Here is a 10659-nt window from a genome sequence, read left to right as displayed (position 1 = left end):
TGTATGATTTGGTCAACTGTACTAATTTTAAGCCTAAAACCTACCTGTAGATAAGCTAGTGCCTTAACTTGCTCACTCCAATCCCATAGCCTATTAAGTATCTGGGAGCAAAACAAATTCTGGATGTTATCGATTAAACTTATGGGTCTGTAATTACTCGGTATGCCTTATCTCCTTTTTAGTGGATAAGCCCTATAATGGCTCCTTTCTAAGAGTCGAGGACCTGCCCCCCGACCATCAGGGCATTTGACACCAAATGTATATAAGGGGCCCAGATCTACGGTTCACTTCTGTTTAGGTCGACTGGGATTTAATCAAGTCCTAGGACTTTCCCGGGTTCTGTGCCAATATGGCTAGGGTGGTTTCTTCAAGTGTGAAATCCTCACAATATTCTCCCCTATTATCCCCACGGACTATTGATGCACCCACAACTCTGTCAGCTACTAAGGTGCTTGTTTGATAGAGACCCCTAAAGTGTGTAACCCAATTCTCTGGGGGAATGTGGCATTCTGGCCTCGCATTATCTGATCGCCCATTTTTGGATTCCAGCTGCCAGAAACATTTACAGTCTTTAGCCCTTGCAGCAGCCAATAGATTATGCCAGACTCCCTCTTCCCACACAGCTTTCCTTTCCTTGATAGTACTAGCATACTGCTTCCTGGCTATGACAATATGTGGTCTATTCTTCCTTCTCAGGGCCTTAATAAGAGTACCCTTAGCAAGTCTACACGTATGGTCAAACCATTCGTTAGACCTTTCAAGATTTGGGACCTTTTTCTCTCTAGAGATTTTTACAAAATGTAGGCCGTCTAACTGAAGAAGGCTGAATGGGCTGCCACTGTCTGACTCGGAGGTAGCTCATTTTAGGATAATGCAGTGAATTCATTTAATATAAGTTGGTATAAATTGGCTAGCGTATCTGCAGACTAAGCAGAGACTCCCATTTGACTGTTCGTTTGTTACTGGCAATCTCCATCGAATTTGTGGCGACAAACTCTTCTATGGCCCCTCTCTTCTTACAAGCCAACCCATCCCAGAGTAATAAAATTGGATAATGGTCACTGTCCTGACATGCGCAAACAGTGAGGTCAGACACCTCCTGCCACATTCTTATATCCAACAAGATGTAATCAATGTGACTGTTGTAATTTCCTCTGGTGGAAGTTGGCCTTGCAGCTTGATCTGAAGGGAATCACCCATTTCCTGGTCTTAAGCCAAACATAACCATAATATCTACAATCTGGGATCCTGCAGCACTTATTTTAATTAATCTCTGTGAGCAATTGAGGGGACTTTTACCCCACCAATGACCCTCCTTCTTAATGAGATCTGAATATGGTGTATAGTGCTCAAAGCACACATCAAAGTCGCCTGCAGTAATTATCCGGTAAGAAAGGGGCTGATCTGCCAGAAATGCATTAAGGATTTTAACGTGTTAGATGTCTGTGAGAAAGGAGTAGTTCTATTATATATGTTTAATTACCAAATAGGGAGGCCTATTCTTAGGCAATAAGCTGATGGCTAGTATATCCAGGGAGTCGATGTATAATCTTTTTGCAATGCAATCCAATTAAATTTTTAACCATATCACAAACCCCCCATCGCCATACCTGCTGTAGTATTGAGGGCATGATTGCTGTAGGAAAAAAATCCTTATCTAAAGATATCTGAGGTAGTCCATGTCTCCTGCAATAGACATATGTTGAAGTTATCTATATACAGTCCCCAGTCAGCATCATCTAGTTTGACCCTCTGCCCTGTTATGTTCCATGAAATAAGTGTTGGAAAATGCTCTACGGTGTTCCAAAGAGTATGGCTTTTTAAGAACAGCAGGTCTGGCTAGTTAGTAGATACAGGTTTAAGAACACCTCGCTGAATGAAACCTGTGGGGTCCTTCACTACCACAGCAGTGGACCTAGGGAAGATATTCATAGAAACCACTTCAAAGGTGTCAGTTATCATAAGACTTATTTTGAGAATAGGGGAAGGCGAGTTAGTGAAGTCAAGGTTATCGGACAAGGGTTCGCCCAAGGTCGATGTAGTATCACTACTTTGCTGTGGAGTGGTACTGGCCAAGGCGTTTGTTTAGCAAGGGCTACAAATAGGGACAGCCATATCACTGTTCACCTCCAGTAATACCTCAACTATACTGGCTGACTGAGTATTGCCCCTTCTCACTTGTCTCCCATGTCACTACAGAAGTTCACTAGTCAGGCAGTTTAACATTATTAGTGTTGCTCAAGTGACATTGAACTGCCTACAACTATCAGGAGGCCTTGTCACTCCAATTATAACCAAGATGCTATAGTAAATGTGACACACTTACATGATTGCACACATCCCAGGTTCTGTTGTGATGTAAAAAGAAACATCTTATGGTTGTGTCAGTATGGTCACACACACCCTATTTGCTACAACTCTGTATTAGATCCTCACACATCACCTGCATGAAAAGGCAATGTCAAGTCAATGGGAGTACATAGAATCAGTGTAAGAAACATTTCAAGGGCAGACTGGAAACACTCTTTGCAGGATAGCCATACCTCAATCAGGGGGAACTCTGAAAGGCTGGAGGTCTGGGGCACAGTACATGTTGCACATGCCTGACAAACTCCATGTGCACTCGACCTGGGAACTGAAGTATATCTGGGACAACCATCAGCAGAGCCAAGTGACATGCATGTGTAGGCAATGGGTAAGTGCAACTTAGGAAATCTAACACAGCACTAACAGCATGTGACACACATCTAGATAAAGTAGCTGTAAGGTCCACACTGCAAAATGGACACATGTCCATGCATAACTACACAAAAGGATGATACGTTTACGCCCTCCATGTGTGGAGAAACAAATATCTAACAAATATCTAACTTTAAAACATCAAACACATTTACAACCTACATCATAGGGAGAAGTGTAACCTAAATGATGTGGACAGTGGCCAGGCCAAGCTGAAATACTTACCACTTAACATGTCACCCAATACAATGTCTGCCCCATCAGGATGTCAATACACATAGACATCTATCCTACATTTCCCCTTGTCCTGAATAACTCCAGCACCTTCTTCAAGGGCACATCATATTAACCACAACATCTGGATCAGCAATCAGGGATCAAACACATCTGTACTTACACATCACTGACTAAACAAGACCATCAAATAGAAATGTAATATCAGGACCAATGTCTTTCAAAAGAGGATACGTTTTATTCAAACTCGGACAACCCATCAAGGCAAACAAAGGCCATGGCCAGTCTATGTAAACAAGATGCGCCACAGCGCAAGGCTGTGAGAAGTAACTTGCCCTTAATGACACTGCCAGGGAACCTCCTCACAAAGGTGCCTGCATTGGCGCTAGGCAGCTAAATTTAGCGCCAGCGCAGGGGGAAACGCAGGGCTGCACCATATTGTTGTAAATATGGTGCAGCCCTGCATTTCAGAAGTGGTGGAGCAAGGCATTAAGCTAAGAAGGCTAACATGCGCTCTGTCACTTCTATTGTAAATATGCCCCAGTGGTCTTGAGGAAGTGTTTCAAGTTAGTTCATGGTTAAAACTTCGATATGGGCACGTTCCGGCCACATCTACAGACTAAGATTGTGCCCAAATAAACAGTACCAGATAAAGTACGCAGCACAAGAGGTTTTAGTGCCAAAAAGATATAAAAGTAGACAAAACTTAGTGGAAAATACAAGAGTGTGACCTCATTAATTGTGCACAATTTTTTCGAATAATTGGAAATTAATGGCAGTTTGAATTTATTCCAAAATATTAGAGGATAGGGCTTTTGACTGGACCTCCACAATAAAATAGCTTGTTTAATGGCCATGTTTTCGACTGCACATGCAAACCAAAACCCACGTTTGTTGTACATTGCTATATCGCACTGTACACTCACAATGCACCCGGTCCCTGGACCGTGTTCTTTATAGATATATGAGTGTGACATCCCTCATCTGGATGCATGCAATGTCTGATTTGAGTTATGCATTTGTCCTACACAGCGTGTGGTGCAAAAAGAGTGCTACAAGAGTGCTACACGTTAATATGTTATATGTTGAAAATATCACACCTGCTACCATTATTAGGATGGATGTTTTACCGCCAATATAGGATTTGCAAGTGGTTTGGGTGAGTAAACCCTGCTTAGTCCATGCATGGCTGTGTTGCATGTTGTCTGCCTTTTCTAAATATTATGACTGAACTAAACAATAACCCCCGAGCAGTTTTTTTTGGCCTGATGAAAGCTGTGGTCCCAAGAGGCCATTGACTTTAGGGCCGAAACATGTTGATCACCTAATAAGGTAATAAGATCATTATATCCTTACCCCCACACAAGTGTTTAACCATACCTAAACAACTGCTATTAAAGGGATACCTAGGTTGCCTAAGGTATTTTCAGTACACTCTAAAAACCCCAGCTGAAGCAATATTCAGAGTGCTCCCTGGAATATGGTTGAACCCATCCTGGTTTTTAGTGACCAGGAAGAGACCCAATGATGAAGCATGCCACTAATAGAGTTGTTGAAGGCCTAACAAAGAAAACTACTTGTTTTCCTTCAAAGCAGGGTGATATCTAGAGGATATATTTGATCCCTTGCATGAAATAGCAGGTGTGGGATACTTTTGTAGTCTGACAGTAATTCTTTTTATCCCTGGCACAGTGGTGTGTGAAAGCCCTTGCAACATGAAGATCACACCTTGTATTTCATGACGATGATAAATAGACATGAAAAGCAGAGCATATCCATGTGTGACAGTAATACATATCAGTGCTTGGTAAAAAAAGACATGCTGATGTTTAGAGGTCAAGCTTGCATTTGCTAAAAAAATTAAATTGTATTTCAGTACAAAAATTCAGGTTTTTTCATGAAACTGTCATGCATCCATTTCAGAAGCTGGCGAACTCTTATTTAGAACGCAACAAGTGCATTTCCAAAATATATATATATTAGGCTAATATTCGAAGGATATGGTGGTGAGGCTTATTATTGTTTCTGCTTCTTTTGTATCAAGGGGCACCAAGTACTACGACTGTTATTTTACGATTTCTTTGGGTGCATTTCATTTTTTTAGATTGATAAAGCATTCTATGATGTCATTGATACAGCTGTCTGAGGCCTGAACGTGTAAGATTAGGCTGTCTGCTGCCTGATCACTTAGGCTCTACATAATTTAGAAGACATGTGGGAGCAGCACTGGCCCGTAGGTTCTCTGTCATTGTGGCTCCATGAAGGAGTGTCTTGACCTGGTTACTTTTAAATTCTGTTATTAACTCCTCCCAACTTTCTGTTTGTGCTTGAACATGAGTTAACGTTGATTTCATTAATTAGAGGTGGTGCTCCTAGAATCAGGGACACCATTTCATCCGTAAATGACAGGGCTAATTGTTCTGTCATTACGAATTTCAGTAATCACATGTAGGACTCAGGATTATAAGCAAATTCTTGGTTCCTTTTTAGGAGAAATCAATTATATCTTAGACCCTACATCTGTACACTGCTCAACAGTCCATAAAGAAAAGAACCGAGAGGGATGTGACAAGGCCCTTCTTCGGGGAGGGAAGGGAGACTTTCAATGTAGAGGAACAGGGATAGACTCTCCCTTTGTATACTGTCCCACTATTAAAGTATACTACACTTGGCTATTTCATGCAACCCCACAGTTTGCCATGTGACATCACTCCTAATGTCCATGGCATTGTGCATATTTATAGTCCCAAACACAAGACTATTTATGAGACCCCTTCAACAATACCTCGAAGATCAGTGGTCTTAAAGGACAGGCAGCTGATAAGACCACATTTGCTTGATGATTGCTGCTCTAGTCTCTCTTGCCTTGTAGTCCAGAAAACAAAACCTGCTACTGGTAGTACCATTTCATAGGAAACAGACTGTGCAGGCCACAGTCAAGGATGCCTCCCTCAGGGTTGGGTGTTCGTATGGGCCATCTTTGAATTCAGGGGCTATGGATGTTCAAGGAGAAAACTTATCACATATATCTTCTGGAACTGAACACAGTTCATTTAGCACTCAAAGCCTTCATGCCCTCTCTTTCCAAGAAATAAGTGATGATTCAAACGGAGAACACAACAACAATATACTATATCAACAACAAGGCAGAACAAAGTCGAGACAACTGTTTTTGCAGGCTCACTTGATATGACATTGAGCTCTAGCCAGAGGTCTACCACTAATCGCTTTTCAAATACCAGGGTACAAAATGTGGAAATCACAAATGTGTGCCCAACATCGATGTAATCAACAATATCTTTGTAGAACGAGGCACACCAACATCAGATTGATTCTCCACAGCTCAAAACTAAAAATGTCAAGACTTCACATCTAGAACCACACTTTGGGGCCGATTCCGATCCGGGTCGAAAGGGCACCGAACGCAATTTGGCCGGCAAAACTACGCGCCGTACGCGTGTTTTCCACCCGACTCGTGCAGCTGTACGAGCGAGCAAGTTCGATGCGAGCTACATGAAATTCACCGACCGACTCGCTTCCGGGTCCTAACCGCTTCGTACATCTCGGTCGGAAGCTAACCGTGGCGTGCAATGGATGCGATTCACGACCGAGCCAGTACGATGCACGCGTCGGACAGCATGTGCAAGCCGGAGTGTCCGGCTCGCAAATCATCCGGGTGGTTGCCTTTGGGGATCCGCGTCGGACTCCCTGTCACCCGCAGCCCTACGACTCGGACACAGGGGGAGACCCATGGATCTCCCCAACACAGGCATATACGGTGCGGATGGCACCGACGCGTACTCACTCTAGGGGCGCACTTGTCCGCAACGTACCCATTCAGTCAATGGGAGCCCATGTACGCGTCGTACGACCGGCTCCCATTGACCTCTATGGGAGTCCGACCGAACTGAGTCCGACAGCATACGGCTGCATCGTACTCGCTCGGTCGGACTGCAGGACTCCGGCTCGGTCGGAAAACACTCCGGATCCGGCTCGGTCGGAGTGCTTTCCGACCCGGATCGGAATCGGCCCCTCAATGGTATATGCCCTTCTGATCTATTGGTCAATGCTATTTATCTACACTTTCCAGCAATGCCACTAATATCAACAGTGATCCAAAAAACTACAGAAATAGAATATGAAAATGATTCTGATACAGCCAGACTGGCTAAGACAATGGAGTTACCTGGATCTTCTGCAACTGTAGTTCTTTCTTCACAAACAATTACCTTGCATAGCTGATCTCTTGTCCAGACTACTTCAGGGCCAAATACAACATCTGACCCTTCAATCTTTGAATTTTTCTGCAAGGCTCCTGAAATCAGACAATATGCACATTTGAATCTACCCACTGACTTTATGAATATTCTAAAAGAGTCAAAGCGCCCTTTACAAAATCATGTTCAGCTTTAAAATGGAAGCGTTTTGCATCTCGTGCCAAGACAACAGTCATGATCCAATTACTGACCAGGAAAATGCCATTCTGCCATATTTACTTTTAGCAAAACTGAAGTCACAATTTTCATCGATGAAGGTAAATTTGACAGCTATTACTGCTTATAGAAGATCTCCACAGCAGATGTATTTCTTTAAAATTCCCATAGTAAGAGACTTCCTTGAAAGCCTTAAAAAGATCTTGCTCAATAATAAGACACTCAACCCTTTGGAAGCTGAACCTGGAAGCTGATGAGTACCCTTTTTAGCCTATAATCTGCTTAGCAGCATCTGTCACGGAAAACAGTTTTTTAATAGCAATCACATCAGCAAGGAAGGTCAGCGAATGTTATCAATAGAGCCTTTTACTGTCTTCCATTCTAATAGGGCAGTCTCAAGAACTCACGCCTCCTTCTTACCCATAGTAGTTTCTGATTTTCACATTAATCATTCTGTCACGCTCCTTACTTTCTCTCCTAATCCATCTACTCCATCAGAAGGTTATCTTGATTCTCTGGATGTTAAAATGGTACTCCATTTTTATTTAGAAAAATCAAAAGACATTAGAAGGACCCTACTGTTGTTTGTTAATTCTTGTCTTATTAGATAAGGTCTAGCTACTGCTAAACAATTGATTGCTAGATGGATAGTAGCATGTACTTAATGCTACCAACTTGCTAACAAACCACTTCCAGGCAAACCAAAGCTCATGCCACAATAGATGAAGCTTAGACAACCTGGTTTAGACATGTTCCTATTTCAACATCTGCAAAGCAGCTACAAAAAAGGGGTCGATTCCGATCCTGGAAAAATATTCCCCGTACAAATCGTATCCGGATTTTTTTACGTACGAATCGTACAAGTCCCGTACAAACTGGCAAGTACGATTCGTATGTAAAAAACACCATACGAATCGCATTGGCAATATACCCCGACACGTCCTCGGGTCGGAAAAAGTGTCCGAAACATCCCCGGACGTTTTTACGTACGACTCGGTAAACCGACGTCCGAACGCGCAAGTACGATCCGTCCCGTCCGTCCGAATCCACAACCGTATGGTAAAAACACCGTACGGAGCGAACCTCCACAGCAACCATGGAGACGTCCAATCATGTGCCCGCATACGCGCCGCACACCCCCCCATGTCCGCGACGTCCCCCCAGCCCCCCCATGTCCGCGACGTCCCCCCAGCCCCCCGTATGTCCGCGACGTCCCCCCAGCCCCCCGTATGTACGGTGCAGACCCCCACCCCACCCCCGTATGTACGGTGCGGACCCCCACCCCCGTATGTACGGTGCGGACCCCCACCCCACCCCCGTATGTACGGTGCGGACCCCCACCCCCGTATGTACGGTGCGGACGGTCAGCACCGTACATACGGGGGTGGGGTGGGGTGGGGGTCCGCACCGTACATACGGGGGTGGGGGTCCACACCGTACATACGGGGGTGGGGTGGGAGTCCGCACCGTACATACGGGGGTGGGGGTCCGCACCGTACATACGGGGGTGGGGTGGGGGTCCGCACCGTACATACGGGGGGGCTGGGGGGACGTCACGGACATACGGGGGGCTGGGGGGGGTGTCCGGCGCGTACCGGCCCCCCTTTTCCTCACGCTTCGTGGCGTACTTAGCTTTACCGGCACTTTTTGTGTGCCGTAAAAATATAGCCGTCTGGAGTGCTGTCGGTACGAATCGTACTTGCTGGTACGTAAAAAGGTGCCTAACTCCGTCCGCATGTCACGTACGCGCCGTCCCGGATCCCATTTGTATGTGTTTTTGTGTCGGTCGGTGTTTTGTACGAACCGTACGGAAATGGTGTTTCCGTACGAATCGTACTTGCATGTTTGTATGGTGTTTTTACCGGGTACGAGTCGGACGGAGAAAACGCTCCGACCGACGGTTCGTACCCGGTTTCTCCAGGATCGGAATCGACCCCAAAGTTGGTACATACTTTTAGTTGACACAGAAGCAGAAGGTAAAGTTGGTCAAGAAATGCTGTGAAATCTTCTTGGTTGAATGTAGCAATTTTGCTTCAGATTTCAAAATTACTCCTCGACTGACAGTTTACTCTTTTCAAATAAAAGTTGCAAGACATATCTTAGCTTGCTACTCTATTCAGCGTTTATGACTATCAATGAAGATCCTAGAATGCAGAAGAAAAGGTTACGTACCTGTAGTCCTTGTTCTGTATCTTAGGAATCTTTGTTGAATTCATAAATTACCCACTGGCTGTTATTGAGATAGTTGGATTTAGGATTCTCTTCTATTTCATTTGTAAAAAAGAACTAACTATGACATGGTACAAGGAATGTGGGTAGTAATGCCTCCCTGTTCCTTATAGGGACAGGTTTTTTTTTTTGTCTTCTTTTAATGTAAGCTGCATTTTTACCTATAGACACACAATGGTGAAAGGAGTTTTACTTGAGATGATGTAACTTCAAAATTTTCATCATTAAGGAAGAAAATGGCATCTCTGACAGACTTACGTCTCTCTTTTTAATAAATTCATGGAGTAATGACATTCTACATGAAATCTATGAAAGAATACTGTATAAGTATTCAGAGGTTTGAGCCAGTTGCAAGGAATTAATAATCTTTGATGACTTCAATGAAGATTTCTACGATGCAGAACCAGGACTAGAGTTACGTAACCTTTTCTTTTTTACCAATGTTTTTGCATGTTTCTAATAGGTGATCAATGTTCTCTACTTTTTGCAGTTTCTACCTACTTGTAATTTGTGGGGAAACCAGGTGCAAAATAAATGAATGAACCCTGAAGACTATCCTTTACCTCTGCCAGATACTTCGGGTCAAGTTGTGCAGGTTCCTTAAAGACCTATCACACCCTAAGTCATCAACCGTACTGCGCTTCCATTGATTTTTTTATTGGGTACCGTCAGTGCATCTCCTCGTGATGAAGAATCTGATTAAAATTGGGGATAGAGGAAAGTTGTGCAATTTTAAATGAACCTCCGAATTTGAGTTTAGACTAAGGGCCTGATTTAGAGATTCAGCCAGAACAAATAACTAATGACACCACACCCAGGGAATTTTTTCAGGATACGGGGGTCGTTATTTTAATTTTTTTGTTTGTTACACCCAGGTTCTCCATGGTGGTGCTGGAGAGAAAAAAGGACATCAGACTGTCAGCCCTAAATAGGGCGGGTCATGTTCACCATGCTGTATTTTTTTCAAAAATCTGCTTTTCTATGGACACTGATTTACAGTTAGATATAAAAAAAAAATAGAGAG

The sequence above is a fragment of the Triturus cristatus genome, chromosome 4_2 (assembly GCF_964204655.1).
Source record: "Triturus cristatus chromosome 4_2, aTriCri1.1, whole genome shotgun sequence".
NCBI lineage: Eukaryota > Metazoa > Chordata > Amphibia > Caudata > Salamandridae > Triturus > Triturus cristatus.
This window is presented reverse-complemented; position numbering follows the sequence as displayed.